This window comes from Trichosurus vulpecula, chromosome 7 (genome assembly GCF_011100635.1).
Source record: "Trichosurus vulpecula isolate mTriVul1 chromosome 7, mTriVul1.pri, whole genome shotgun sequence".
Taxonomy (NCBI): Eukaryota; Metazoa; Chordata; class Mammalia; order Diprotodontia; family Phalangeridae; genus Trichosurus; species Trichosurus vulpecula.
The window spans coordinates 46817653-46845563 of record NC_050579.1 but is presented as its reverse complement, the minus strand read 5'-3'; the positions used below and the strand labels follow the sequence as shown (position 1 = coordinate 46845563).

The window sequence follows — 27911 nt, the reverse complement described above, 5'->3', positions numbered from 1 at the left end:
CAGCTTGGTCACCGAGGCTGACTCTAGCTGGGCAGAAAGGCCCTCCAGACTCTGCCCGAGGGGAGTCACGATCTAACTTTGCTAGTAGTCGCGGTGATCCTGTGCCCTTGACGTAAAGTCTGTGGCTTTCTATCCTCGGGAGCAAATCTCGGGGGTGGGGGGAAAGTGGAAGCGGTGACTTGGCTTTGCCGGCAGCCTTAAAAGACATTCTGGTACACATGGTAAGTGCAGACAGCTGTGAGTGGTGTGATGCAAACCTGGCCTTAGGCATTTCCGCCTCTTGTTACAATAAACGACATTGGTTGAAGATCAATTCCGATTTGGGCCGGAGTTACTAGCGACACCTCTCCAACACGCTTTGAAGAATGCGAAAAGAATGGTGCTTATCATTGAGTGTAAATGAACCTTAGAATAAAACGCGTGCATTGGCCGGGAATCGAACCCGGGTCTCCCGCGTGGGAAGCGAGAATTCTACCACTGAACCACCAATGCCCCCCTATTCCCAGTCAGCTCTGAATCAATTTTTTGTAAAGGAGTACTGTAATTGGTTTGGAAGGAGAAAACAGTTTTAGGTATCTGGTCACAGTTACCAAAGTCACGTAGCTTTTGTGTTGTGGTTGATTATTGTGACGTACAGCCGCGTAAAGACAAGAAAGAAAATGTAAGTGAAAAGCTCAGGAGAAGGCTAAGAGCTGGAGATGTCTGTGTAGGATGAGCGGAGTAAAGTGAAGCCCTACAGTGGTCTGAGCTGTGCGGGCAATTGTGGAGTAGGGTAAGAGCAGGCAGGGAGGTTCGCAGGCTTCAAGCTGTCTGTTAGCGACCTCGGGGGCTTAGGAACTATTTGGTACAAGTCCGTGAAATTGGAAATCAGGAAGGTGGGGGTCTCAGAGGATGAATGGATTTGAGGAAGAGCTGGGAGTTTCTTTAGAATGAGGGAAACCCACACTCTCCCCGCCAACCCCGCCAAGATAGTAGAAAGGCAAGTAGTAGAAGAGTATTACCGGCGTGGTTATTGGTAGTTCAGTGGTAGAATTCTCGCCTCCCACGCGGGACACCCGGGTTCGATTCCCGGCCAATGCAGTCGGGTTTTAGGTGTCTGCTCCCATGCCAAAAACCACAACGTAAGATTTCGCTTGTTAGAACTCGAGGCAAGTTTCCTGTCATCTTCCGGGCCCCTCCCCCTTAGTATGAAGTCTCTTCTTGCTGATTGCCATGCTGTTTGTGTACTTCCTCTGCATTCGATCCCTCTTCCTTCGTTGAACACCTACTGCGCCTATCTTCTGGCCACTGGTCCCAGATGGCTGTGAAATGAGGCTGGTCACCTTGCACAGGATACCTCTTCTGTGCCTGTTTTCCCGTCCTCGGTGCTTTGCTCGGGCCCTGGCACATAGCTGGACCTTAATAAATGAGAGCTGACTGACATAGTATACCGACTCACTATTTGACTGACTGTGGGATGCAATAAGACAACCCCTTATTCCCACCGACCCTGGAAGGTGAAAGAAGTCTAGAAATCAGGGCAAAGGACCAATTCAGTCCACATATGATTCCCTCAAAGATACATACCAAATCACGCATATTTACAGTTCTCTCTTTCCTAGGCTTAAGATACAATAACCCTAATAAAAACAAATTGAGATAAGTGGGATAGTTCGTCCTGCACTTTGGACCTAGGAAAGAAAGAAAGAAGAGAGAGAGAGAGAGAGAGAAAGGAAGGGAGGGAGGAAGGAAGAAGGAAGGAAGGAAGGAAAGAAGGAATGTAGCCAATAAACTCCAAGTTAACTGGGTAGCTTCCCGCCATCAAAATTTACCTTCCTTTGGAGAGGAGAAGGAGAGGAAGAGGGAGAGGGTGAGGTAAGTTACCCCATTCCCCCACCTCACAGGTTGTGTTTGTCCTTTTTTCGAAGAGGACCATGACATTAGGGAAATGATTGATTTGAGTGAGGAAGGCCTGTGCAAGGTCACCAGCCTCACTTTCTCCTCCAGAGCCATCAGGATGACTGGAGATGGCCCAGGATGTAAAGGGAGACCCTGGTCCTTTTAGGCTAAGGCCTTTTCAGGCTCTCACTTTGAGTAAGATAGTGCCCATTAAGCAAATAGGCCTGTTTAAGAAGGGAGTCCAGGGATGGCCCCTTTGATTAAAAAAAAAAATCAGACTTGGAGGGAAAGACCCTCAGGGTTGCTGATCAAAAGCGAAACAGTTACTACTGACATGCATTCTGAGCCAGGAGGGCTTTCTTTCCCATTTCACTCTGGAGCTCATAGACTGGACCACAATAGGTCCCTGCCCAAGTACCATTTAATGGCTATATTTGGCTTCTCCTGGCTTAGAATGAATGTCAATGGTAACTGTTTCTATTTTGACCAGCAACCCTGACAGTCTTCCTGATGTGGTTTAAGGGGTTCCTCAAGAACTGAAGTAGTGGACAGGGTGGTCTGGAATGAATTCACAGACTCAAGTCTTCAAGTCAAGGTGGCAAAGGTTAATTGCAACCCCAATAGGCTGGGCAGACCTCCCCAAGGAGCTTGCAGGAATGATGCTAAAGCTTATATAGGAAAAGTAGTGGATTATCTGGCAGATATGCTAATTACGTGATAATTTACAAATTTGGTCACAGATCTTATTCACTACTGGAAACCAGGGGAAAGGGTTTCACAGGGGTGTATTTTTGGTCTGTTTTGTCTGTAGCAAGGTAGCTTTGAGAGTTGATATCTATAGCTTGACCTCTGGATTGAATATGATAACTTTGGGAATCAATACATGAAAATTGTGTGGTTACGAGATAGTCCTGTTTTTACAAGAGTATTTCTTCAGAGGTCAGTTTGTTCTTGTACGGAGAAAGATACTTTGTTTTCCGGGCCCACTCATGAGTAATTGCTAGGCATAGTGTTCTTGGGCTGGGAAGAAAACCGTTAAGGATAGTGTTTTGCAGCTAGGGCAAAATGTGGTCTTGGAAATGGGGTCCAAGCACAAGCACCCAACAGGGACCATCCTTTGACTCACTTCTTTAAAAGGCTTATTTGCTGAATGGGCATTACCTCACTCAAAGTGAGAACCTGAAAAGGCCTAGCCTAAAAGAGCCAAGATCTCCCATTGCATCCTGGACCATCTCCAGTCATCCTGATGAACATCTGGCCACTGGATCCAGATGGCTCTGGAGGAGAAAATGAGGCTGTTGACCTTACACAGCCCTGCCCCGCCCCCCCCCAAAATCAAAGTCAACAGCAAGTCATGTCATCATTCCCCTAATGTCATGGTTCTCTTCGAAAACGAAGGACAAACACCAACACAGAATAACTGGGAATGAAGGACATGCAGGAAATAGAAAATAAGGTCCCACCGAGATTTGAACTCGGATCACTGGATTCAGAGTCCAGAGTGCTAACCATTACACCATGGAACCACGTGGAATAAAGTTGCCCTTCCCTTCTTTTCAGAGAGATTTGAAGCATTTATCAATCGCAAACTCCTTTTTCTCAAGAAATTCTACCTTGTTCAAGAATAGAAAACAACGTCCACCCCTGCAAAGATACTACCTTACACTTCCATCGATCACCTGTCTGTCGCTCTGCGTGCGTCTCTGTCTCTCTGCCTCTGTTTCTCTGTGTCTGTGTCCGCGAGCCCGTCTCTGTCTCTGTCTCTTTTCCTTCTCTTTCCCTCCTGCCTCCCTTTTTCACTCTCTATAGTAGTTTCTGTATGGTACTGCTTATCACATTAGATAAAAGATTCTCGGTTCGAAACTGAGAGGGAATCGTTGTCCGCCGCGCTCTACCACCCGCTCTGCCCAAGTCCCTCTCTCCGTCCGCGCTAGGGTGAGAAAAGGGTTCCCTTCCACAGAGCTGTCCGTAGTCCCGGAGAGCCCAGCAGGGTTTCTTTGCATCGCAGTCGGTATTTCATCCGCAATAAAGAAGCCAAGGCCTTTACTAGACAGAGGTGTGACGCGCATTAGTGGAAAAAGTCCCTGCTCTGAGGACTGCAGCCTCCCAGATCCTCACTTTACTCCTCCTCAACTCCGACTACGGAAAGCCACTCTTCCAGACCGCCAGATCTCAGCGTCACTCCACATCTCAGTAAGCGTCTTGAGGATATTGCCCTCGGGCTTGGCGTCCTTGGTTCCTAGCTTAGTACAGTGTAGGCTCTGACTAGATGTTCTCTGGATTGCATTGTATCCCTGGGGCAGAGAGAACAATAAATGTGTGTGTGCGGGCGCGCGCTTTCGTGTGCGTGGGAGCTGTGTGAATTGACCTGCTTTTGTCCCTATTTCTCGATGTTCCGCCCCACCCTCACCCTGCACTCCTATCGGCTTCTTTGTGGAGTCTGGCGGAGCCGAGTTCTGGTCCTGTATACCCTAAAACTGCGGTGGGCGCTCCTTTAAACTTTGACTGAACAAATGAATCCAAGAGAGAACATGATAATTGCTCGGAAGCACTTACGTTGTACCAAGAACTTAACAATCCAGAAATCCACTTGTACTGGGAGAGTGAATGAAAAGCTAGTGCATTGGCCGGGAATCGAACCCGGGTCTCCCGCGTGGGAGGCGAGAATTCTACCACTGAACCACCAATGCCCCCCTATTCTCGCCACCCCGCCCTATACTTCTCTGCCTTTATCTTAGTGGGTTGTGCACGATGAAATAAGCAGATTATTACAAAGTCACCTCAATCTGCTAGACCTTGGGTCCCTCATCTGCACAATTGCAGCATCAATCGCACCAGCAACTTCTTGGACGTTTCAGGCCTCGGAGCCTTTGCGGTTCTCATTCTCTCTCCCCTTAGCTTTCTTTGCTCTTGCCCACGGCTCAGTCCTCAGAGACTGTGTATCACACACACGCACAGAAACATCCACAGGCTAGGACAGAGAAGCCACGCACATATAGAGCAATGCCATGATCTTTTCTCTCTTGAACTTTAATTACATTTTCACACAAGGTCAAGTTTCAAGGGGAAAACAAAGGTCAATCACTTTACATATATACATATATATATATACATTAAATAGTATATATATGTATGTCTGTACATACATGGCTATGCATACACATATACATATGGATCTATGGATATGGGTAAATATCTCATTATCTCTAACTTCCTATGTGAAGTGTTTGACCTTTGCTTTCCCCTTGAAGCCTGATGTTCATACATGAGGCCTAATATATATTTGTGTGTATACATGCACTTATATACCTATGTAATACATGCATGCATGCATATGCACAAGTAGTGAGGAGTCATTTGCCTGGAGGTGGCAGTTAAATCAATGGGAGCTGATGAGATGATAGAAAGAAAATGTTGAAAGACCATTAAATCTATCTTCCAAAGAGATCAAAGTAAGCAGAAAAGGGCTCAATGTACAAAAGTAGTTACAACATCTGCTTGTAGTGACAAAGAACTTGAATGTAAGGGGATGTCCATCAATTGGAGGGTGGTTGAACAAACTGTAATATATAAATGTAATGGAATCCACCACAAGAAATAACATGTGTATTAATTTCCAAATATCCTGGGAAGGTTTGTATGAATTGAGGCAGAGGGAAGTGAGACAATAATTTATGCACCAACAACATTCTAAAGATAAACAACAAGGAAAGATTGAATATTTCTTTTCATTGCAATGACCATCAATGATTCCAGAGGAATGATGACAATCTGTGCTGCCCATCCCCTGACAGGGAGGCTATTTATCCAAGATGTACAAATAGATATATATTTTTGGACATAGACAATGAGGAAAGTTGCATACCAGGTCGGAGGGCTTTCTTTTTCTTTTAAAATGTGGGAGGCTTTGGAAGGAAGAGAAGTATGTGTGTCAATTACTTTATTTATTTACAAAAAAAAAAAAAAAGAAAATATAGACCGAGAAGACTAGGAGGTCCAGAACAGAGCTTCGGGGTACAACCTCAGTTAAAGTGTGATATGTGAATGAGCATCAACAAGAGAAGACTGAGAAGAAATAGACAGACAGGTAGGAAAAGAAAAAATACAACCACGTCAGAAAAAAACAGGCAAGAGAAAGTGCCCAGGAGGAGACAGTGGTCAACAGTAGCAGGCTTCAGGGAGGTCAAGAAAAATAGAATTAAGAAAAACTCCTGTAAATAGTGTGTTTGTGTTGTCCATGTAGGTTATGTATATCCTCACAATGGTCTAACTAGATGTGGCTTGCAGAAAGGAATGAATAGTGGGATATTTCTAGAGTATCCTCTGCCAATTCCTCTCCAAGGGACAGTTTGATTACTCAAAGCAAGGGAGAAGGAGATTGGAGCCACACAATCCCTCTTCAGAGAAGGGTAGAAATATACCCATTTTTGAGTAAAATGTATTTCTGAACCCAGGTGTGTGTGTGTGAGAGAGAGAGAGAGAGGGAGAGAGAGATAGAGATACACAGTCTCTGAGGACTGGGCTATGGGCAAGAGCAAAGAAAGCTAAGGGGAGAATGAGAACCGCATAAGCTCCGAGGCCTGAAATGTCCGAGAAGTTTGCTGGTACGAATAATGCTGCAATTGTGCAGATGAGAGACCCAAGGCCTAGCAGATTGAAGTGACTTTGTAACAATCTACTTGTTTTGCCGTGCAGAGCCGGCTAAGATAAAGGCAGAGAAGTATAGGGCGGGTTGGCGAGAATAGGGGGGCATTGGTGGTTCAGTGGTAGAATTCTCGCCTCCCACGCGGGAGACCCAGGTTCGATTCCCGGCCAATGCACGCGTTTTATTCTAAGGTTCATTTACACTCAATGATAAGCACCATTCTTTTCGCATTCTTCAAAGCGTGTTGGAGAGGTGTCGCTAGTAACTCCGGCCCAAATCGGAATTGATCTTCAACCAATGTCGTTTATTGTAACAAGAGGCGGAAATGCCTAAGGCCAGGTTTGCATCACACCACTCACAGCTGTCTGCACTTACCATGTGTACCAGAATGTCTTTTAAGGCTGCCGGCAAAGCCAAGTCACCGCTTCCACTTTCCCCCCACCCCCGAGATTTGCTCCCGAGGATAGAAAGCCACAGACTTTACGTCAAGGGCACAGGATCACCGCGACTACTAGCAAAGTTAGATCGTGACTCCCCTCGGGCAGAGTCTGGAGGGCCTTTCTGCCCAGCTAGAGTCAGCCTCGGTGACCAAGCTGGATGGTCTGTCACAGCGTAAGCTGGCTGCCAGGTAAAACAAAACCACGAGTTTTTCAGGAGAAGGGAAGAAGTTTTATCTGGGGCGCGCATGCAGAGGGTAATCTCGGGCGGTACCTTGGGGCCACCTAAGCTTATCTAAGCCAAAGTTATGCCTACGAGGGTATAAGTTTAATTTATAGGAGCCCAGCTAAGCTTATCTATATGAACTTGTCTTAGAGGGTGTAACCAGTGGACGTAAGCTAAACTTATATGGTTTTTTTAATATTAAAAAGGAGTTATATTGCTAAGCGGGGGGGTGGGGGGGCGGGGGGTTGCGGGGGAGAGACATATGCCTTGCGGTTATCCACACATAATATGGAGGCTCTAGGAATTTAGTTAAGTTATGAAAATAGCTGACAGGGCAACGTCCCCTGCTGCGCTCATTCCTCTGCTCTGCATTTCCACAGTCCAGGCTTTTTGGCTAGTTTTTCCCTCAAGCCTGATCGACCACTTTTTTTTTTTTTAAGTGAGAGGGCGTCGTAAATTTCATAATCTCGAGTGTTTCGGAGCAATTATCATATTCTCTTCAGGATTCACCCATTCAGTCAAGGCTTAAACGAGAGCCTGCCGAACCTTTAGGTGCGTCAGGACAAGACCTTGGCTCGCCCAGACACTCCATAGACGCTGGGGCGGCGGGGGCGGGGGGTGGGGGGAAAGGGAGTCGAGGACCAAAAAAGGGGACAGTTCAATGACAGTTCGATCAGTTCAATGCACACAGCTTCCAAATACGTTTTCTTGTTCTCAGTCTCAGGGATACAACACGATAGAAAAAAAAAAAAAAACATCAAATAAGTGTGCTGTGCAAGGTCCTAAGATAGGAACCAAGAACTCCAAGTCCAAGGTGCCCTCAGGACACTAACTTAGATCTGTAGTGACGCTGAGGTCCTGCTGTCTGGAAGGAGATTAAGTAACAAAAGTCAGCGCACAGAGGCAGAAAAGTGCGTGAGAACCGTGGACCAGGGGCTCTCCAAGAGCTTCCTAGTCAAATAGTGGGAGCCATTTCCAGTCGTCCTGATCTGTATCTTGGCAGTGGACCCAGATGGCTCCGGAGGGGAAAGTGAAGCTGGTGACTTTGCAGAGCCCTACCTCACTTAAATCCAATTCATTCGCAAGTCATACCATCACCTTCGTGATGTCATGGTTCTCTCCGAGAAGGAAGGACAAACAACAACCTGTGATTATTCCCTGCTGTCCCACTTACAAGTGGGGAATGCAGCTCCTTCTTTCTTTCCTTTCTTTCTTTCCTTCCTTCCTTCCTCTCCCTCTCCCTCTCTCCTATCCCTCTCCTTTCCTCTCCCTCTGTCTACATAGGATATCGTACTTACCTGCTGGTGCTCTGCCCAAAGGAATATAAAATTTCATGGCTGAAACCCAAGATATCTTGGGGTTTACTAGCTAGATTTCTTTCTTAAAGACATGCTTTAAACCCAATTCACTCTTGCTCTCATAGCTTGGCCAACAATAGGTCCTAGGCCAGCCAAGCCCCACTTTTTTGGGCCCTGATGGCTCAGAGTGAATGCAAATAGTAATTGCTTTTGTTTTGGCCAGAAAACCTGAGGGTCTTCCCCTCCCAGATTGATTTTTTTAATTAGGTAAAAGGGGCCATTCCTTGGCTCATCTCTTACCTAACCTTAGTCACGGAATGGGCATTGCCTCAGTCAAAATGAGAACTGGGAAAGACCTTAGCTTAAAAAAGCCAGGGTCTCCCACTGCAACGGGTGCCATCTCCAGTTGTACTGATCTCTATCTTGCCACTATACCCAGAAGGATCCAGAGGAGAAAGTGAGCCCTGCTGACTATGTACAGCCCTCCCTCACTTAAATCCCATTGAAAGTCATGGCATCACCTTCTTGATGCCATGGTCTTTTTCTTCAAGAACAAAAGACAAACAACAAGCCAAATAGTGTCTCTATGTCAAGGAGTGGAAGAAGGGATAAGTAGGAGAATCCTTCACATTGGACTGAAAGGATAATCAAGAAGAGAATCATATTTGTCTGTCAGTGTGTGGACAAAAGGAATTTCCTAGAAATTAAACCTAAGAGGTTCCCAGTGAATGAAATTGAGCCACTGGAGTCAAGTCCAGGGCCCAGAATGCCTACTGGTACATCATCAAACTTCATAAATCAATGCTATCATTCACTAGCTTTCACTGACTTTTGGAGCATGTACATTCCACTTTAACATGGAGTTCATAGTCTCTGCTTTGTTCAAGAGCAAATGACGAGGCCTTCAATCTCTCAGGCACTCACCCTGTTCACTGACCTTCTCTGTCTCTCCTCCTCCTCCTCCTCCTCCTCCTCCTCCTTCTTCTTCTTCTTCTTCTTCTTTTCTCTCGGTCTCGGTCTCTCTGCCTCTATCTCTCTGTTCTCCCAATTTATATCTCTCTTCTCCAGTAGAGCGGAGAACTGGGGAATTCCCTGAGAATCCTGATCCCCTCTCAACTGCACCAATCCCAGATTCGCTCATTCTGCATCTTTACCTCGCCCTCCTCATTAGCCCAACTCTGGTTAAGGCAGGACTTGTGATTGAGGAGAATCCTTTTCATGGTCCCATGTGTCTCTGGAAGGCCCCAAGTGGGAAGGGAACCAGGCCATCCTAGGGAGTAGGGTGGTAGTGGTGTTTCGGGACCTGTGGTTCTGATGGGTAAAGGTATCAACCTGTTCCCTCTCACCCAAGCTGAGCAGGTTTCTCCACAAGAGCTTTTTGGTCATGACAGTTCTTGTGTGACCCTTCCATAGCTGGATTCGAGGATGAGTGATTTGGGGAGTTGGGATGCTGTGGTCCTCAGAGCAAGGACCTTTTACAGTAGTGGGCATCACTTATCTGTCTACTAAAGGTCTAGACATCTTTATTGTGAGTGGGGTACCGACTTCGATGCAAGGAAACCCTGTTAGGGTCTCTCGGACTATCAACAGTTCTGTGAGAGACCCCTTCCTCTTCCAAGAGGGAATGGAGAGTGTGCTAGGGAAGTGGATGGGTGGGGGAGGGGCAAAGATTTCTGCTTGATTTCGAACCTAGGCCCTTTGGTGTGTAAGGCGATCTGATACTGTACCCTATGGAAACTACTGTAAAGAATGAAAAGGGGAGGGTGGAAGACCGGGGAAGAGACAGAGACAGAGACAAAGACAGACAGGAATCGAGACAGAAATGGACAGAGACAGAGACAATGACTAAGAGAGACAGAAGGATGGAGAGAGACAGACACAGAGACACAGAGACGGAGATGCAGAGGCAGACAGGTGATCAATGGATGGAAGTGGCTGGTGGTGTCTTTGCAGGTGGGGACGTTGTCGCTTTTCCTTACACAAGGTAGAATTTCTTGGAAAGAAAGAATTCACAATTGACGTGGAAGGTAAATGCTCCAAATCTTACTGAAAAAGAACGAAAGAGTAGTGGATTCCGAGGTGGTTCCATGGTGTAATGGTTAGCACTCTGGACTCTGAATCCAGCGATCCGAGTTCAAATCTCGGTGGGACCTAGCTTTTTCTTCTACTTTCTTCATCTCCCACAATCCTTGTTGGTTTAGGTCCGAAGTGCAGGATGGATTATCCTACGTATCTCTTATTCAGTTTTCATTGGGGTTATGGTATCTTAAACCTAGGAAAGAGAGAACTGGAAAGGTGCGGCTTGTGGTATGTATCTTTGGGGAAATTATATGTGGCCTGAATTGATCCTTTGCTCCGATTTATGGACTTCTTTCACCTTCCAGGGTCGGTGGAAATACGGGGTTGTCTTATTGCACCCCACAAAGAGTCAGTCAAGTAGTGAGTCAGTATACTAGTCGGTCAGCTCTCATTTATTAAAGGCCAACTATGTGCCAGGCCCCGAGCTAAGCACCGTGGACAGAAAGACCGGCACACAAACAAAAGACTATGGCGCAGTAGGTGTTCAATGAACGTCTACTGAATGGAAGAGAGAATGGAAGAGGAAGCACACAAACAGTACGGCAATGAGCAAAAGGGGATTGGAGACTACGAAGAAACACGGCTGGGAGATGGGGCTGCCTTGGACGTGCCAAACCTTGAGTCGAGTCCCAGCAAGGGAGAAATTACGTGGTGGAGAAGGGCGGCCTTGTTTTTGGTACGCGAGCAGATACCTAAAACAGGACTGCATTGGCCGGGAATCGAACCCGGGTCTCCCGCGTGGGAGGCGAGAATTCTACCACTGAACCACCAATGCCCACACAAAGAAGCAACTTCTACAACATGCCTTTCAATGATCTTGGGTGCAGGCGGCTTTCCCCTCTTCTAAAGAAACTCCCAGTTGCCTCTCAAATCCACTCATCCTTCGAGACCTCACCTTCCTGATTTCCAATTTCATGGACCTGTACCCGGAGGTCACTAACAAACAGATTGAAACCTACGAGCCTCCCCGCCTACCCTTACCCTGCTCCACAATTGCCCACACAGCTCAGACCACTGCAGGGCTCCTCTTTACTCCGCTCACTCCTACACAGACATCTCTAGCTCTTAGTCTTCTCCTGGGCTTTTCACTTACATTTTCTTTCTTGTCTTTACGCGGCTTTACCTCACAATAATCAACCACAACACAAAAGCTACATGACTTTGGTAACTGTGACCAGACGCCTAAAAGTGTTTTCTCCTTCCAAGCCAATTACAGTACTCCTTTACAACAAATTGATTCAGGGTCACTTGGGAATTTTGCAGTTATCATGTCACCTCTTTGGAAAGCTTTAAAATGATTGACTAAGATTTTCTGTGAAGACGTCAACAGTTCTGGATTGTAGGCTCCACTGAGGGCAGGGAATACATGACCTCACCACTAAGGTGTTCGAAGATGCCAAGAGCTGTACAGCCATAGTGAAGAGTATACAGCCAAGAAGTCCAGAGCTTTTCCCCAGAACACTTAGGAGCATACTTCTATGCAGACTATGACACCAGACAGGACATTCAACAAGGATACTCAGTGAAGACACCACATTGTTTCTACCAAGCACAGCTTCCCGGTAGCTAATCAGGCATTGGGTCCAGAGTCAGGAGCTTTGGAGAGAGCACTGGAGCTCCTTGTGGCCTGTGGTACTTGGCGTCAGTTACGTTTTCACACAAATCATGCTGATGTTACCCACCTCAAACCTCTCCCTGGAGATGGAGCCCTGACCCAGGTGATGAGGCTAAGACTGAAAAGGGAGTAAAGGTGGCTGGGGAATCTGCATAGAGGAGGACATAGGAAATGCTTTAAAGCTGAGAGAGAGAGAGAGAGAGAGAGAGAGAGAGAGAGAGAGAAGGAGGCAGAGAGACAGTGGCAGACAGAAAGACATAGAGATACAGAGAGACAGACAGAAAGACATAAAGAGAGATACAGAGAGAGATGGACGGAGAGACAGAGATAGACACAGAATAACAGAGACAAAGACACAGGGAGAGAGACACAGACAGTGACACAGAGAAAGAAACTGGAAAGAGAGTGTAGTCTTCTGCTTGTCCTTTATCACAGAGACATCAGTGGGGCTCCTAACAGAGTGCAGTTCACTAAGGACTGTCAGAAACAAAAACAGACCCAAACCAGTCACGTAAGCTAAAAGAGAAACTAGTGCTTAAATGAGGGGGAAACAGTCAGATTGCTCCAACTCCTGGTCCACTTTGACCTGACACAGCTACATCCTTTTATAGGTAGGGTTTAAACAATGGTGGTAAAATGTCAAAGACCTTATAATATTCGGTGGGTTCTCTGACACTCTCTTGTGCCATTAACTTACAGCTCGTTAGTACGCCATTCCATTCAGATATCACAATCCGTTGGGTCATTCCGCAATTAGTGGGCACTCCTTTATTTTCCAGCTCTTTGCCCCTACTGAAAGAACTGCTATAAAAAGTGTTGCATAAACAGGTCCTTTCCCTCTTTCTTCTTTCTCTTTAGGGTATAGACCTAGTAGCAGGCCAACCCCACCTAGCTCCTGACATCCTTTTCACAGAATGGTGGGACGTCGCTCTAGAACGCTTGTAGAAGACTAGCAGTGTGGCCAGTCTGGCAGGCAAGTGCCCTGTGGGCACGCCGGACTGGGGTTCCTGTAGGTTAGAGGGGGCTGGGGGCGGGGAGGGTCTCTTTCCAGGCTCAAGTCTGTGCAGGCCCCACCTTCGCCCCTTGTTGCTCCGAGGAGCTTTCTATTCCTTCCCGCAACATCTCGGAACTGTTCTCTGGGCCAGTCCAGCCCCTGAACAGCCAGCTAACTAGCTGCAGGTCCCCATCCAAGTCAGTGCTCTTGCTTGGAGTTAAAGGAGACAGACAAGAAAAATCCCTGCCGAGTTCCCAACCCTACTAATTTATCCTAAAGATGGTGTTCACTGCTGAGCAACTAGGACAATCCAGTTTCTGCGCATTTCCTAGTTCCATTGTCAAGGATTCCTTCCCATTTCTCTCACTGCCTGTGCAATGCATTTGTCCGTTTACTTCCCTTCACTTTGTGGGAGGAGGACAGCAAACGTGCTTCAGTGGATATACGAGTCGGGGGCTACTCTGGGTAAGGAGACTTCCTGTGTTTCAATGAACGAGATGTGGATGCCCGTGGACTGGGAGGAAGAGCTAAACAAATTGTGGTTCCTGAGTGTCATGGGCCACGACGGTGCTGTAAGAAAAAACGAATAACCACGAACCACTACAGAGAAGCACGGAATGATTTCCACACTGATGCAGAGTGAAGTAAGCAGTCAAGAAAACTATTCACACGAACTAACACAATGTCAGTGGAAAGCGCAACTACAAGTGAATGTTGCAAAATTACAAAGAACGTGGCCCCAAAGAAGAGATCTAAGAAAGCATTCCGACCCGCACTCTTCCGCAGAAGTGTCAGAGGTCCACGAGTGTGGAACGTTGCACGTATTTTCAGAGTTCTTCAATGCGTGTTCGATTTTGCTAGTGTTTCCCCTTCCTCCTCATTTTTTCTGTAAAGAATTATTGCTCGTTGAATGGGTTGGTTTTGTGGAGGGGCTGGGGAAAGGAAGAGGAAGAAATTCCGGTGACCTGAAAGATATCAATAAAAAGTGTATTTTAGGAAGTGTTGGAGAGAAGGTCGCTCTAAGGGTTTTTGGATTGCCCCCCACCCCAACTCCTCCTCTCTTCGAGTGACAATGATGGAAGATTAGACTATTATCCATTGTCGTGGTTTCATACTTGTCTTTGGTCGGCTAGTTTCGTTGACCCCGAAAGGGCTGTGGCAGTAGTGGGTTTACAGGTGAGTTCCCTGTGCTTCATTCAGTCCAGTAGAGAGTGGGATTTCCGCAAATGTCCCAGGTAAAAGAAGCTGGCCCGTACGGGGATCGAACCCGCGACCTTGGCGTTATTAGCACCACGCTCTAACCAACTGAGCTAACCGGCCCCTGAATATCCCTTCTTTAAGCAACGTCCTCAGCAACAGGACACCAAAGTCGTCCTGGATTTCTAGGATGGTTGTTAATTTGGCCAGATGAATCCACTGAAGTAGGCTTCTGACTGCTTGCGGAGTCCACCTCTACGGTTTTGCAGTCCAAAACCTGCCTTCCATTAACTGATTGTTTTTCTTTCTCAGGGAATCCTTCTTTCAAAACGCAGAGGCTGTGAAGAAAGGCAAAATTACGAATTCATTAGGTGACTCTTGGTGTGGAGTCAGGATGACCTGAATTCAAATTTGGCCTCAGACACTTAACTAGCTGTGGGTGACCCTGGACAAGTCATTTAATCTCTGTTCACCTTAGTCCTCAAGAGTATCTTTCCCAAGATGACAGTATGGTCCACAGGGTCACAAGGAACTGGAAACAACTTAATAACCATGAATTTATTCTTGTTAGAACTGGGAATTTATCCAGCGATTCCCTACAGTATTTTGGAATGCCTGACCCAGCAATGCACGTCAGAGTAAGATATGTAGGAAAAAATATTTATGGGAACACTTTTTTAAAAAAGAACAACCAAATAATTATAAACAAGGAAGGTGGATGTCCATTGGTTGAACAAATGCTACATGAATAAAAAGGAACGCTATTGTGCTGGAAGAAATGGCAAAAAGGATAGATTCAGAGAATCCTTGGGAAGACTTGTAGGTGCTGATGCAGAGTCAGTGAGCAAAATCAGGAGAGGAAGTTACACAATGACTACAGTATTGGAAAGAAAAACCAGTTTCGCAGATTTCTGAAAGGTGGCCACTGCATTGGCATCAGGTCTCCAGAATCTGATCATAAACGTTGCTTTCCACATCTTTGAACAGAGGCAGTGAATTAGAGGCTAATGACACATACCTTTTCAGAAGCAGCCAATATGTAAAGTTGTTTTGCTTGACTATATTTAGTTGTTAAAAGGCAGGACTTTTATTTCCTTTTCTTAGCTCCAATGTGAGTTACCAAAGGCCCAAAATCACCAACCTAAAGCAGAATCTGATGCTAAGGTTTTCTTCAGAGCCTATACTCTCAGTGAATATGTCTTAACCCCATTCTCTTTGCTTTCTTTGTCCTTGGATGATTGACCAGGGGAAAGGTGTGATAGAAATAGAGATAGAAAGAGAAATCCCATTCAAAACAACTACAAAAAGTATAAAATAGTTGGTAGAGTATCTAGCAAGATAGCCCCAGGAACTATATTGCAACTCTTGGCAGAAATGGAGGCAGACCTAAATAATTGTAAGAATATTAATTACTCATGGGTAGATCAAAACAATATAATAAAAATGACGATAACACCAAAATTAATTTGCTTATGCATTGCCATACCAGTCAAATTATAAAAGTGTATTTTATAGAGATAAAAATAATAAAATTCATATAGGGGAACAAAAAGTCAAGAACATATATATATATATATAAAGGGTATTAATGAAAAAAAGTGGGAAAGATGTACATCTGGTACTGATAAGTATCAAATCTCAAATTATAATAATAAGCAGTTCTGTAATCATTAAAATGACTTGATTAAAATGGAATAAAAATATGAAGTCTAACAGTGCAACAGATTAGGTATATAACACAGTCCTTTAGTGCTCCACAAATCCAAGTAAGCCAGTTACTGGGCTAAGGGCTCACTACTTGAAAAGACTGCCGGGAAAACTAGAAAACAGTCTCAAAGTTTCTCTAAGAATCAGAGAAACGCAAACTCAAGTAACTCTGAGGTGCTACTCCATACTTATCACACTGAAACATATAATAAAAGAGCAAAATGACAAATGTTGAAGGTAGTGTGCAAAACAGGCAGTGTAGTGTACTCTTGGTGGGGCTGCCAATTGGTCCAGCCATTCTGGAAAGCAATTTGGTACTATGCTCCAAAAGTTATCAAATTGTATGTACCCATTGACCCAGCTATACTGCTAGTAGGCCTATACAACAAAAATATCAAAGAAAGTGAAAAGGATCTATATGTACAACACTGTTTACAGCAGCTCTTTTTGTAGGGGTGAAGAACTAGAAATGAGTGGACCCACCTATTGGGGATGCCTAAAGAAATTATGATATATGAACTTAATGGAATATTACTGTGCCATAAGAAAACACCAAATGGGCAGTTTCAGAGAAAGCTGGGAGGACCTTTACAAATTGATGCTAACTGAATGAGCATAACTAGGAAAACAAATTATACAATGACAGAAACATTGCAGAGAAAAACAACTTTGAAAGACTTGAGAACTTTGATCAATGCAAGAGAGGCAAATGATTTAAAAATCTAATCATAATATGAATTTCTGGTATTAGCTTCCTTCCTGTACATCATATTATGTAACTGGACTGTTCACTTCTCTCTATGTGATAGGACAATTTAAATCACTTATGTTATATGTTCTTAGATGTTCATTTGTTGTCCATTTAAGTAGCTGGAACTGCAAATGCTGTCCCTGGGAGGGAAGTAGGGAGACAGTAAGGATCTGTATTGGGCAAAAGACTGCAAAAAAAAAAAAGACTGAGGATTTTGGGGATGGGGTGGTAGCCTGGAGAAGAGGGAGAGTGAAACTGGGGTGGTTGTTGTTTGACTTTTGCTGTTGACAGAAATAGATCATAAAATCAAGAACCTGGACCAGCAGAGGGGCAGGATCCCATATGGCTGTGCCTTCTTTGTTTAGTTTTGGTCTTGCTTAAATTCACTTTCATGACAGTCTGAAGAGAGACTTGGAGTGAAATTAGTTTCATAACTCTAGCTTCCATACAATTACTCTGGAGTTTCCTCAGAAGAGTCTCCTAAAGCAAATTTTGTGGGCAAAGGATGTCCACTAGAGGTAAAGTGAAAGTCAAGTTACGGGCATTCCAAACCCGGGGTCACCCCATCTGTCTTTGATAGTTTCCCTTAACTAGGTAGAGTGACTCATAACTATGGACTAAAAGAGCTGTCAGCCTGTCCTTATCACCACCACATTACAGGAGACATCAGGAGCTCTGAAGTACATGTCCTTTCCTTCTTTCTTTGTTCTCTTTGAGGTATAGACCTAGTAGCAGGCCGATCCTACTTAGCTCCTTGCACCCTTTGCATGGAATAGTGCAATATCATTCCAGAACAATCACTGGAGACTAGTAGTTGGTTGTATGCACCAGCCTGGCAGGCCAGTTGTCCCTCCTGGGGGCTCCAGGCTGGGGGTTCCTGCAAGGCAAAGGTTGAGCAGACTTAGAGGGGGCTGGGGCTCCTGCAAGACAAAGGATGGACGGAGTAGAGGGGGCTGGGTAGAGGGGGAGTGTCTCTTTCCAGGCTCGAGTCTGTCCAGGCCCCACCGTCTCCCCTCGTTGCTCTGAGAAGGTTTCTCTTCATTCCCACAGCATCTGGTAACTGTTCTCTGGGTCACTCCAGCCCCTGAAAAGCTAGATAGCTAGCTCTAGGTCTCCATCCAAGTCGGCGCTCTTGCTTGGAGTTAAAGGAGGACTAGAAAAATCCTTGCTGAGTTCCCAATCCTACCAACTTATCCTAAGGATGGTGTTCACTGCTGAGCAACTAGGACAATCCAGTTTCCGCCCATTTCCTAATTCCTTTGTAAAGGATTTCTCTCACTGCCCAGGCAATGCATTTGCGGAAGGATGTCAGCAAACGTGCTTCAGTGGCTACTCGGGGTAAGGAGACTTCCTGTGTTTCAACGAACGAGATGTGGATGCCCGTGGACTGGGAGGAAGAGCTAAACAAATTGTGGTTCGTGAGGGTCATGGGCCACGACGGTGCTGTAAGAAACAACGAAAAAGCACGAACAACTGCAGAGAAGCATGGAATGATTTCCACACTCTGAGGCAGAGTGAAGTAAGCAGAGATAAGAAAACAGTATTCACACGGACTAGCACAATGTCAGTGGAAAGAGTAACCGCAAGTGAATGTTGCAAAATTACAAAGAATGTGGCCCCAAAGAAGAGATCTAAGAAGACATCTTGGCCTTCACTCTTTTTGCAGAAGTGTCGGAGGTCCACGAGTATGGAACGTTGCACGTATTTTCAGAGTTCTTCAATGTATGTTCAATTTTGCTAGTGTTTTCCCATTCCTCCTCTTTTTTTTCTGTAATGACTACTGCACGTTTAATGGGTTGGTTTTGTGGAAGAGTGACTGGGGGGAGGAAAGAGGAAGAAATTCTGGTGACCTGAAAGGTATCAATAAAAAGTGTATTTTAAAAAGTGTAAGTAAGAGGGCGCTCTACGGCTTTTCGCACTCCCGCCCCCGCCCCACCTGCTACAGTGAGAGACACAGGTGATTCAGCAAGATTTGACCCTTACCCACCGTCGTGATTAGCTATCCCAGGTATCAAATTGTGTTGGTTGCGTTGACTCCCACGGGCTGTGGCAGTAGGGGGTTTACAGGTGAGTTCGCTGTGCTTCATTCAGGCCAGTAGAGAGTGGGATTTCTGCGAACGTCCCAGGTAAAAGAAGCTGGCCCGTACGGGGATCGAACCCGCGACCTTGGCGCTATTAGCGCCACGCTCTAACCAACTGAGCCAACCGACCCCTCGTGGCCCCTTTTTCTTTTCAAATTTTTTTTTATACTGGAAAACTTTTTATTGTAGGTGGGGTGGTATAGCTGGACACAGTTTAGATGATTCCAATTTTGTTGGCAACATGTAAAGCATCGTAGTCTGGAGCAAGTCAGACATAGGCCTTCTTCTCTCCATCAGGCCGGATCAGTGTGTTGACCTTGGCCACATCGATGTCATACAGCTTCTTTACAGTCTGCTTTATCTGATGCTTGTTGGCTTTGACGTCCATAATGAAGACTAGGGTGTTGTCCTCAATCCTCTTCGTAGCAGACTCAGTGGTCAAGGGGAACTTAATGATGGCATAGTGATCCAGCTTATTTCTCCAAGGGGCACTTTTCCGAGGGTATTTGGGCTACCTTCGAAGTCTTAGTGTCTTGGGTCGCCGAAAGGTGGGGGATGTTCGGATCTTCTTCTTTTTGTGGCTGTGGATACCCTTCAACACCGCTTTCTTGGCCTTCGAGGCTTTGGACTTGGCCTCTGTCTTGGGGGGGACAACGGCTTCCTTCTTCGCCTTCGGCGCCATCTTGGGGGAAAGGGATGGCCCCTCTTTGACGCAAAGTCCCCAGCAACAAGACACCAAAGGCTTCTTGGATTTCTAGGATGGTTATTCCCTTGGCCAGATAAATCCACTGAAGCCGGCTTCAGACTGCTTGAGGACTCCTCCTCTACTTTTTTGCACTCCAGAACCTGCCTCCCATTAATTGATTTTTTTTTCAAAGCGCAGAGGCTGTGCAGAAAGGCGAAATTACGTATTCTCTTGGTATGGCGTCAGGATGACCTGAATTCAAATTTGGCCTCAGACACTCAACTGTGGCAGTAGGGGGTTTATAAGTGCGTTCCCTGTGTTTTATTCAGTCCAGTAGAGAGTGGGATTTCTGCGGACGTCCCAGGTAAAAGAAGCTGGCCCGTACGGGGATCGAACCCGCGACCTTGGCGTTATTAGCACCATGCTCTAACCAACTGAGCTAACCGGCCCCCCGATAATCCGTGGCTTGAGCAACGTCCCCAGTAGTAGGACACCAAAGGCTTCTTGGATTTCTTGGATGGTTTTTCGTTTTTGCAGGCTTCAGACTGCTTGGGGACTCCTCTACTGTTTTGCACTCAGAACCTGCCTTCCATTAACTAATTGTTTTTCTTTCTCAGGGAATCTTTCTTTCAAAACGCAGAGGCTGTGAAGAAAGGCAAAATTACGAATTCATTAGGTGGCTCTGGGTAGGGAGTCAGGATGACCTGAATTCAAATTTGGCCTCAGACACTTAACAACTGTGGTTGACCCTGGACAAGTCACTTAACCCCTGTTTACCTTAGTCCTCAAGAGTGTCTTTGCCTAGATAAATCCCATAGATGGTATAGTCCAAAAGGTCACAAAGAACTGAACACCACCTAATAACCGTGAATTCATTGTTGTGTGATGGAAATAAAATATTAGCAAATAGACTAAAACATTTTAGAAAGATTATACACTTTGACCACATTGTATTTATATCACAAATATTGTGCTAATTCTACTTAAGGACACTATAAACATAATGTCACATTCATTATATAAGTAATCAAAACCATAAAATTATATCAGTAGAAGTAAAAAAAACTTTTGATAAAATCTAATGGCCATTTTTGCTAAAAAACAAAAACAAAAAACACAAACATGAGAAGGCCTAAAAACCAAGAGCAAACATTACATGTAATGGAGATAAGCTTTCTAACAAGACAAAGAGTCTAGCAAGGGTGTCCTGCTATTTAACAGAGTCCTAGAAATGAGATCTAAAGCAATAAGAAAAGAAAGAGAACTCAAGAGAATTAGCATAGTCAGAGAGGAAACACAATTATTGTTTGTTTAGCAAATCCTAAAGAATTCAACAAAAATTCAATTAATACATTTGGTAAAGTTGTAGATATAAAATAAATATGATATTGTGAAGAGAATTATGATTTTCATCTTAATATGATATGTATAATGAATGTACTAATAGATTAGATTTCTTAGAATTGCCTCTTCTGGCTTGGGAGTCAGACTTACATTAATGATCAATCAAACTCTTGACAAAGCTTTCACAATCACTGCATTCTGGCACCTGTATACCTTAAGAGAAGCCAATCAAAGATTGTAGAACCTGTTTCCATCACAGAACTCTAGTTCGGTGCTACGGGGGGTAGTCACGACCCTCCAAATTTGAAACAATCAAAGAATTGTTCTATTGTCTTCCACTCTGGGCTTGTAGTGGTAAACCACTCAGGCTCCGGGTAACAATTGTTTATAATCCACCTTCCCCCTTGCCTTCCCGGTGTGATTTATGTATATAAGCTGTGCTACTCCAGTTTAGAGAGCATTCTTCACTCTGAAATTGATTAATTAAACCACTACTTGATTACTGGCATTACTGTCTCTAGGTCTGATTTGTGCAGCTCTGAGAATTTCCAGGTTAGAGACTGGCTTAGTAAAGTCCTGTTAATAATATACATAACATAAAATAAATCCACACAAAGCACTGGTATTTCTGTATGCTACCAATGAAACACAAACATCAACTGTGAAAACCCACTCCACAGATATAGAGGAATTCTTGTTGAGTTGGGAAGAAAATTTATTAAAGGGAAAGATCATAGGTATGCTGGGGTAACCAGATAATGGAGCTCCTCAGCCTAGAAGAGGCAGGGGGCAATTCATGTTTGAAAACCACAAAAGCGAGCTTCCAAGAAGGGTTAGAGTAGAGAGTGGAACAGGTGGGACACAGCAGTAGGATATTTGGCAGTCACAGTTGACCACAAGGCTGGTTTAAGCTGGTTTGAGGTGCACAGCTTGGCAGGGTCTGTGGGGAGCCAGCTATATCCTGGTTACTGTTTAGGCCTCATTAGACCTCTGCAAAGCAGCCTCTTAGATCTCTGCATGGCAGGATCACCTGAGGATAGGTCTATGCATGGCAAAGGACATTTTTAGGTTAAGAAGACATGGCAAAGAAAACCTGCCTTTGTAGCTGATGATCCACATGGGAAAGAACAGAAAGTTTTTAGTATGGTTATCTACATGGGAAAGAACAGAAAAGTTTCAATTTGGTTGGCCTGTAGGAGACTAGCGTCTTGTTCCCAGGAACAAGGAGGTAAAAAATATTAACCAATGCTTCGTTGTTCTCTTCTGAGAAGTCAGAATGACTCAGCAATTAACCTGTATAAAAGATTGTCATTGTCCCCATTAAAATCAGTCTATAGCCCAAGTATACGACTCACCTAGCCCCATGTCTTTATCTTTTTGTGTCAATTACTTCATCATATATTCGCGCCACTGCTGGCACAGTTGGCACTCGGAACAGGGACCACAAGTCTGGGACTTGGTGGGAATGAAGTAATGTCTTACCAATACAGGCTCTGGAGCATATGCAAGTAAGAGGTAAGAGGATTAGTAATAACTAGGCTTACTGGGGGATTGTAGAGATTTAGGAATTTAGAAATTTAGAGATTCAAATATGAGGCAGATACAATTTAAGGATAGGGATCTGTATCTGCAAGTATTAAGAAAAATTGTAACAGAAAGAGGTTTTTGTATAACAGAAGAGCAAAAAGAAGAAGGTACAATTGATTTAGAAAGATGGGAGATTATCAGAAAACAAATGAGTAAAAGATTAAGGGAAGGCACTTCCCAATGTCAGCCTTTTCCATATGGAACATTTTAAAAATATGTCTTACTCCAGAAGGAAAAGTTCCTATGGTACAAAGAACAATTAAGCATGACATTGGGGTTGGGGCGAGATTTTGTGAGCCTCAGCCCAAGGATGGGTGACAATAACCCACTAGAGGGTAGACTAGCTAATTGGAAGTTGCCAAAAAAGACAGGAGAAAATTAAAACGCTGGCGATGTCTAATTTGTGCAGTGGATTTATAGAAATACTCTTTGTGCGTCTTGTCATTTTCTGTCTGTATCTGTGTTGTGTTATGTGTTTCTGTGTGAAGAGAATGTGTTATCTGACTCTTCTTTTTGTTGTTAAAGTTGTTGAAATAAGACAATGCTCTTTCTTTCTCCCTTCATTCAATTCTGGCCAAATTTGGAATGTGAAGAGAGATAAGAAAGAAAATGAGAACCTTTTCCCCTAAGGTTTAAGTGAAATGCGTTACTCCTAATTTGATGTTTTAGATAAGTTAGAATTTGTCATACTATTTGGAAGTAAGGCAAATTCAGAAAATGCACAGATGTGAAAAAGAGACACTTTGAGTTTCCCAGCATGGCAGAGAAGGGACAAGGCACCACTGGATCTTTTCCAGAGTCCCACTCACCTTGGCTGGAGGATTCAAGGTTCTCACTTTCACAAAAGTTTTTAAGAAGTGAACACAAAAGTAAAATTTACTTGAGTAAAAATTAGAACCATTAAGATCTTTTTACCCTGTCATCCTGTCTGTGACTGACCCAGGGCTGCAATAAAAGTTAGAGCAGCTAAAAATTCTTTAGCTGATTCTGTTAACCATAGATAATCTGATGAAGCACTTGAAACCTTTCTCAAAATAATAATACACATAAGAATGTGATGAAAAATCAGTTTAAATGACAAAAGATGTATATTTTTCAATATCCCCCTCCTTGGGGGGTTAAGAATTCCAGCTCAATGTCAGAAGTATATACAAAGATATTTTGTTTCATGTGTGGTTAATAAGAATCACCATGAGACTAGTATAAATAAAAAACTGGAAAAAAGACTTTTAAAAAATCTAGAATGTGTTCTACAATGCATTGTAATTATGGTTTCCCAAATTTTAGAATTAAGAACTTAAAGTAATGATCCTATAAATAGAATTAGAAAATATTTAATAACATAAAGGTGTTAAATAAATCAATAGAATTAATAAGTAGTTTTTTAATATACAACTACAGAGATCCTTATGTGCAATTTAGTGACCCTCATTCCTATTTGAGTTTGAAAAAAGTGACTTAAAGCTTCCAAAATAGAGAAATAAAAGCAGAGAATGAGAGCCAATCTGAACATATTTTACCTGTAAGACTGTTACTTACTATATTCCTGAGAAACAAAAATGCTTCTAAAAATAAGAATTATCTCAATAGATATATTTTTCTAGCTTGCTGTGATTTTCCTACGTTTGCAACTTGGAAAGTTTAAAAAGTGATTCAGCTGTGAATATACAATAGAGAGTTGGCTCCTTTTCAAAATAATTGCCTCATTTATTAGCTGCTTTTTCTTATTTAGACCCTTTATTTTGATGTTTTTTTCCACCTAAAGTCTCAATATAAATTAAATTATAATAACATTGAAACCGCAAAAATTAAAATACATGTCACAACGAAAGGTCTACTCCCTGTTCTCTACTTTGCTACTTTATTACCCTCTCATACCCCACTGACAACAGCCCTGGACCCCTGGGCACCCTGAAGCCCACACTACTAGGCAAGCAGAGGAACCTCTCCTCTCAAGCCCCCAAGTCCTTGCTCCCACACCACTGGAACTTGGATTTTTCCTCCAAGTTTCCCAAAGCCCAGCAACCCCTATTAGGAAGCAAAGGTTCCTTAGGGACCCTCCTCAATGACTCCTCACACCTTAAATTCAGTTGCTGGATTCTACTGCTTCCCAGAACTTCTTGGTCCTTAGTCACTCTTCCCTTTCCCAAATCTCTGACTCGAACACCCCCAAGTCCACAGCCAAACTTTGCAGCTGTGGGGAGAGAAGAAAAGCCTCTATGCTTGGTAAGCCCAATATATATAATAATTTGGAAATATGATTAATGTCATCTGAAATTTTCTGCTTCTGTTATTTTTGTATTTCTAAATTGTAGTAAAATTCTCCTATATTAAAATTTGAGTGAACATTATGAGCCAAAAATGGTGTTAAACAAAGCATTTTTTAATCTGAAATTTGTTGAAACTAAAAAATGGAAACAATTGTGTAAAACCAGTTATGTTACTTTATCAGCCTTGCTAACCCTGTCTTGTTATGTTTTATAATTGCCATTTAGAAAACCGGGTATTTCTACCTTTACCTATAGTTAATAGAAGGTTACAGCTAAAACAATTTGGCCTGCACTTAGGAATCTTGAAAGATTGTTAACTAGGTTATTTGGGATTACTGTTTTAATGTTAAAAAACAATAAAGTCAGCAGCTAGGTGGCGCAGTGAGTAGAGCACTGGCCCTGGAGTCCGGAGGACTTGAGTTCAAATACGACCTCAGACACTTGACACACTTACTAGCTGTGTGACCTTGGGCAAGTCACTTAACCCCAATTGCCCTGCCAAAAAACAAACAAAAAAAACCCCAATAAAGTCCAAGAGAGACAGAAGAAATTATGTTCGCCCACCTTTTGGGCTAGATTCGTGGGTAGGTTCTATTAAATCTAATATGGATATTAGCTATGGTAAAGATATTGGATATTCTGAATTATTATTATTCCTGTTCAATCAATTATCAAACTCCTCTGCCTGGAGGGGAAACTGACTATACCTTGTCAGCAATGATTCAAATTCCTTAGGCTTCCTTTTTACTTGGGCCAAAAGAAGTAGTTAGAATACTGGTCCAGCACATTTTAAGCCAACCTGCTTATAATAGGTGATTTCAAACTGTTTGTAAAACTTTCCCAAGAAAAATGTGAATGTAACTTAGCAATGTACGCTTGAATGATTTTTTTAAAAAGGTGCATATTGTTATTTGGCATTGAGAAATTTATTAACTATATAGCCCCAAGACAATGCTATTTACTTTAAGTCTACTGTTCAATAAGGAGATGGTGGTGGAATTCATTCCCAGGGATATTATGAAGATCGCATGATTATAGAGGTGCTTAGCACAATGCTTGGCATAAAATAAATGCTATTTGAATGTAGACTGTTGTAAGTTAATAATGGCTTCATATTCATTAACTTCATGTGGATTTTCTTCAATGTGAGATTTATATCAATAGTGATGAGATGAATGATTCTCTGTATAAGGCAATTTGGGAACACATCTGACTAAGGTAAAGCCACTGGAATGGTAATTAATTGATTTTAGTTTTAAAGTTTAAATAGATGATAATTGTTTGTGATATTGTTATAGTTCTAAAATTTTCCTTATTGCATAACTTGATAAATAACTGTATCATCCATGTTGTTAGAAAAGCAATTTCTTTTATAATCTAAATGTTATTAGGTTAAGAATTGTAATTTAAGAAATCATAAATTACCAAATTTTGTCTTTAATTGTTTTGCTATTATTTAGGAAATTTGTGAGATTGTTAACTAAGCTGTTGTGGTTATTGCTTAAATCTAGTATCTACAAAAGTATGTTTAGTTTTCTTTTTTCCTCTTCAATTTTGTGGAAAAGGTTTGGTGATCGAATTTAAGAATTGTTTAGTACTTAGGAATTAATATTAACAGCAGGATAAATTGAAAGATATTTCTGAGAAAAGGGAAATATTTTTATGAAGAGATGTTTTGTAAAATCCTTTGCATGTTTTTCAAAAGGCCTGCTAAATTTCTATTCATAAGCTAATCTGTTGCAGCAATTTGATATTGATGGCAATTATGTCCAAACCTACTGTAAATTTCTAAATTTTATTTGTTTCATTCCTAGGTTTGTTATGTGTTTGGATCAACCTTGAATAAGGGTCCTCAGAGAAACAGCAAAGGATAGCAAACAGGCCCAAGGTTTTTCTATTAACCCCTTCCTGTGGACCATGTTACTTCTTATTTTGTAAAATTGCCAAGGTCCCTGGAAACTATCTGCATGGGCAAGGTCATCAGCCCCGGGAAAAGAACTTGTTTGAGTTATGTAAATTCTAAACGATGAAGTTGGCTTGCTGAGAAATTGCAAGTTTGTGTACAATAGATAGAAAGGATTCTGATATTTGGCTTTTATACCAGGACAAGTTTAAAGTGGAGAATGAAAGATGTTCATTTAAATCCCTTATGTATGTGAGTCCTGGTAAATCTTTATTGCTTATTGCAGCCCCATGGAAGTAGAAGCAATTGTATCTGGCTCTAAGCTGTGATTAGTGAGGCTTGCTGTTTAAGGTAAAAGGCACTTGGGACCATAACTAATTTTGTTTTGAGTTTGAATTTGGGTATAGTTGTCTGCATTAAATCACTATCTAAGAGAAATGCCATAAGCTACCCAGAGGGAATGTGATCCTGTATTGTTAACAGGTGGAGATCTGAATTTGGAAAAAGCCGAGGGGATAATCTTAGTTTCAGTCTAGGATGGGATCCTCCTGGCTCAGTTTCCCCATTGTGTTTCTATGGAAAGGAAAGTTTCCCACCTGACTATTCCTGAGTTTAGCCATGGAACAGATATTGAAGAACGGTAACTATATCTGAGTTTAAACAAAACAAGGATGTTTTATCCTGTCATATTGGGTATGTCACATGTCCCTGCTTTTTCCTTCTATAGCAAATTTCTGTGATCAGAGCAAGTAGTTAGTATAAGATATAAGCTCTTGGTGGGGCAGAGCCAAGATGGCAGCTGGAAAGCAGGGGCTTGCCTAAAACTCTCTCCCAGGTCCCTCCAAACACCTATAAAAATGACTCTGAACAAATTCTAGAACTGCAGAACACACGAAATAGCAGAGGGAAGCAGGGGTTCAGCCCAGGATAGCCTGGATGGTCGCTGGGTAAGGTCTATTGCACAGAGCTGGGAGTGGAGCAGAGCAGAGCCCAGTGTGGACTGCGCCCAGACCAACCAGACCCGGAAGCCAGGCAGAACAGGCTGCAGCGCCCTGAATCGGTGAGCTGTGGCAGTTACCAGACTTCTAACCCACAAACGCCAAAGACAACAGAGAAGGTTAGTGGAAAAAAACTGCTGGGATAGAGTGAAAGGAGTTCATGGTCGGCCACCACCCTGGGGGTGGTGGAGGTGGTGCAGCTCTGAGGCTGCTTCC

At 43.3% G+C, this 27911-nt stretch overlaps 10 non-coding genes and 1 pseudogene across 10 annotated transcripts; 3 read left to right on the top strand and 8 right to left on the bottom strand.

Annotated features, from left to right (window-relative positions):
- Positions 1 to 421: 421 nt before the first annotated feature.
- TRNAG-CCC lies at positions 422 to 492 on the bottom strand. The gene has a single exon. It is a non-coding gene; the product is annotated as a tRNA-Gly (tRNA).
- A 511-nt stretch (positions 493 to 1003) lies between these two features.
- Positions 1004 to 1080, top strand: TRNAG-CCC. The gene has a single exon. It is a non-coding gene; the product is annotated as a tRNA-Gly (tRNA).
- A 2252-nt stretch (positions 1081 to 3332) lies between these two features.
- Positions 3333 to 3404, bottom strand: TRNAQ-CUG. The gene has a single exon. It is a non-coding gene; the product is annotated as a tRNA-Gln (tRNA).
- A 1093-nt stretch (positions 3405 to 4497) lies between these two features.
- Positions 4498 to 4568, bottom strand: TRNAG-CCC. Its single transcript has one exon. It is a non-coding gene; the product is annotated as a tRNA-Gly (tRNA).
- A 2059-nt stretch (positions 4569 to 6627) lies between these two features.
- TRNAG-CCC lies at positions 6628 to 6698 on the top strand. Its single transcript has one exon. It is a non-coding gene; the product is annotated as a tRNA-Gly (tRNA).
- Positions 6699 to 10565: 3867 nt separating this feature from the next.
- On the top strand, positions 10566 to 10637 carry TRNAQ-CUG. The gene has a single exon. It is a non-coding gene; the product is annotated as a tRNA-Gln (tRNA).
- A 630-nt stretch (positions 10638 to 11267) lies between these two features.
- On the bottom strand, positions 11268 to 11338 carry TRNAG-CCC. The gene has a single exon. It is a non-coding gene; the product is annotated as a tRNA-Gly (tRNA).
- A 3080-nt stretch (positions 11339 to 14418) lies between these two features.
- On the bottom strand, positions 14419 to 14492 carry TRNAI-AAU. The gene has a single exon. It is a non-coding gene; the product is annotated as a tRNA-Ile (tRNA).
- Positions 14493 to 18964: 4472 nt separating this feature from the next.
- TRNAI-AAU lies at positions 18965 to 19038 on the bottom strand. The gene has a single exon. It is a non-coding gene; the product is annotated as a tRNA-Ile (tRNA).
- An 84-nt stretch (positions 19039 to 19122) lies between these two features.
- Positions 19123 to 19593, bottom strand: LOC118855772 (annotated as a pseudogene).
- A 375-nt stretch (positions 19594 to 19968) lies between these two features.
- TRNAI-AAU lies at positions 19969 to 20042 on the bottom strand. Its single transcript has one exon. It is a non-coding gene; the product is annotated as a tRNA-Ile (tRNA).
- Positions 20043 to 27911: the final 7869 nt, after the last annotated feature.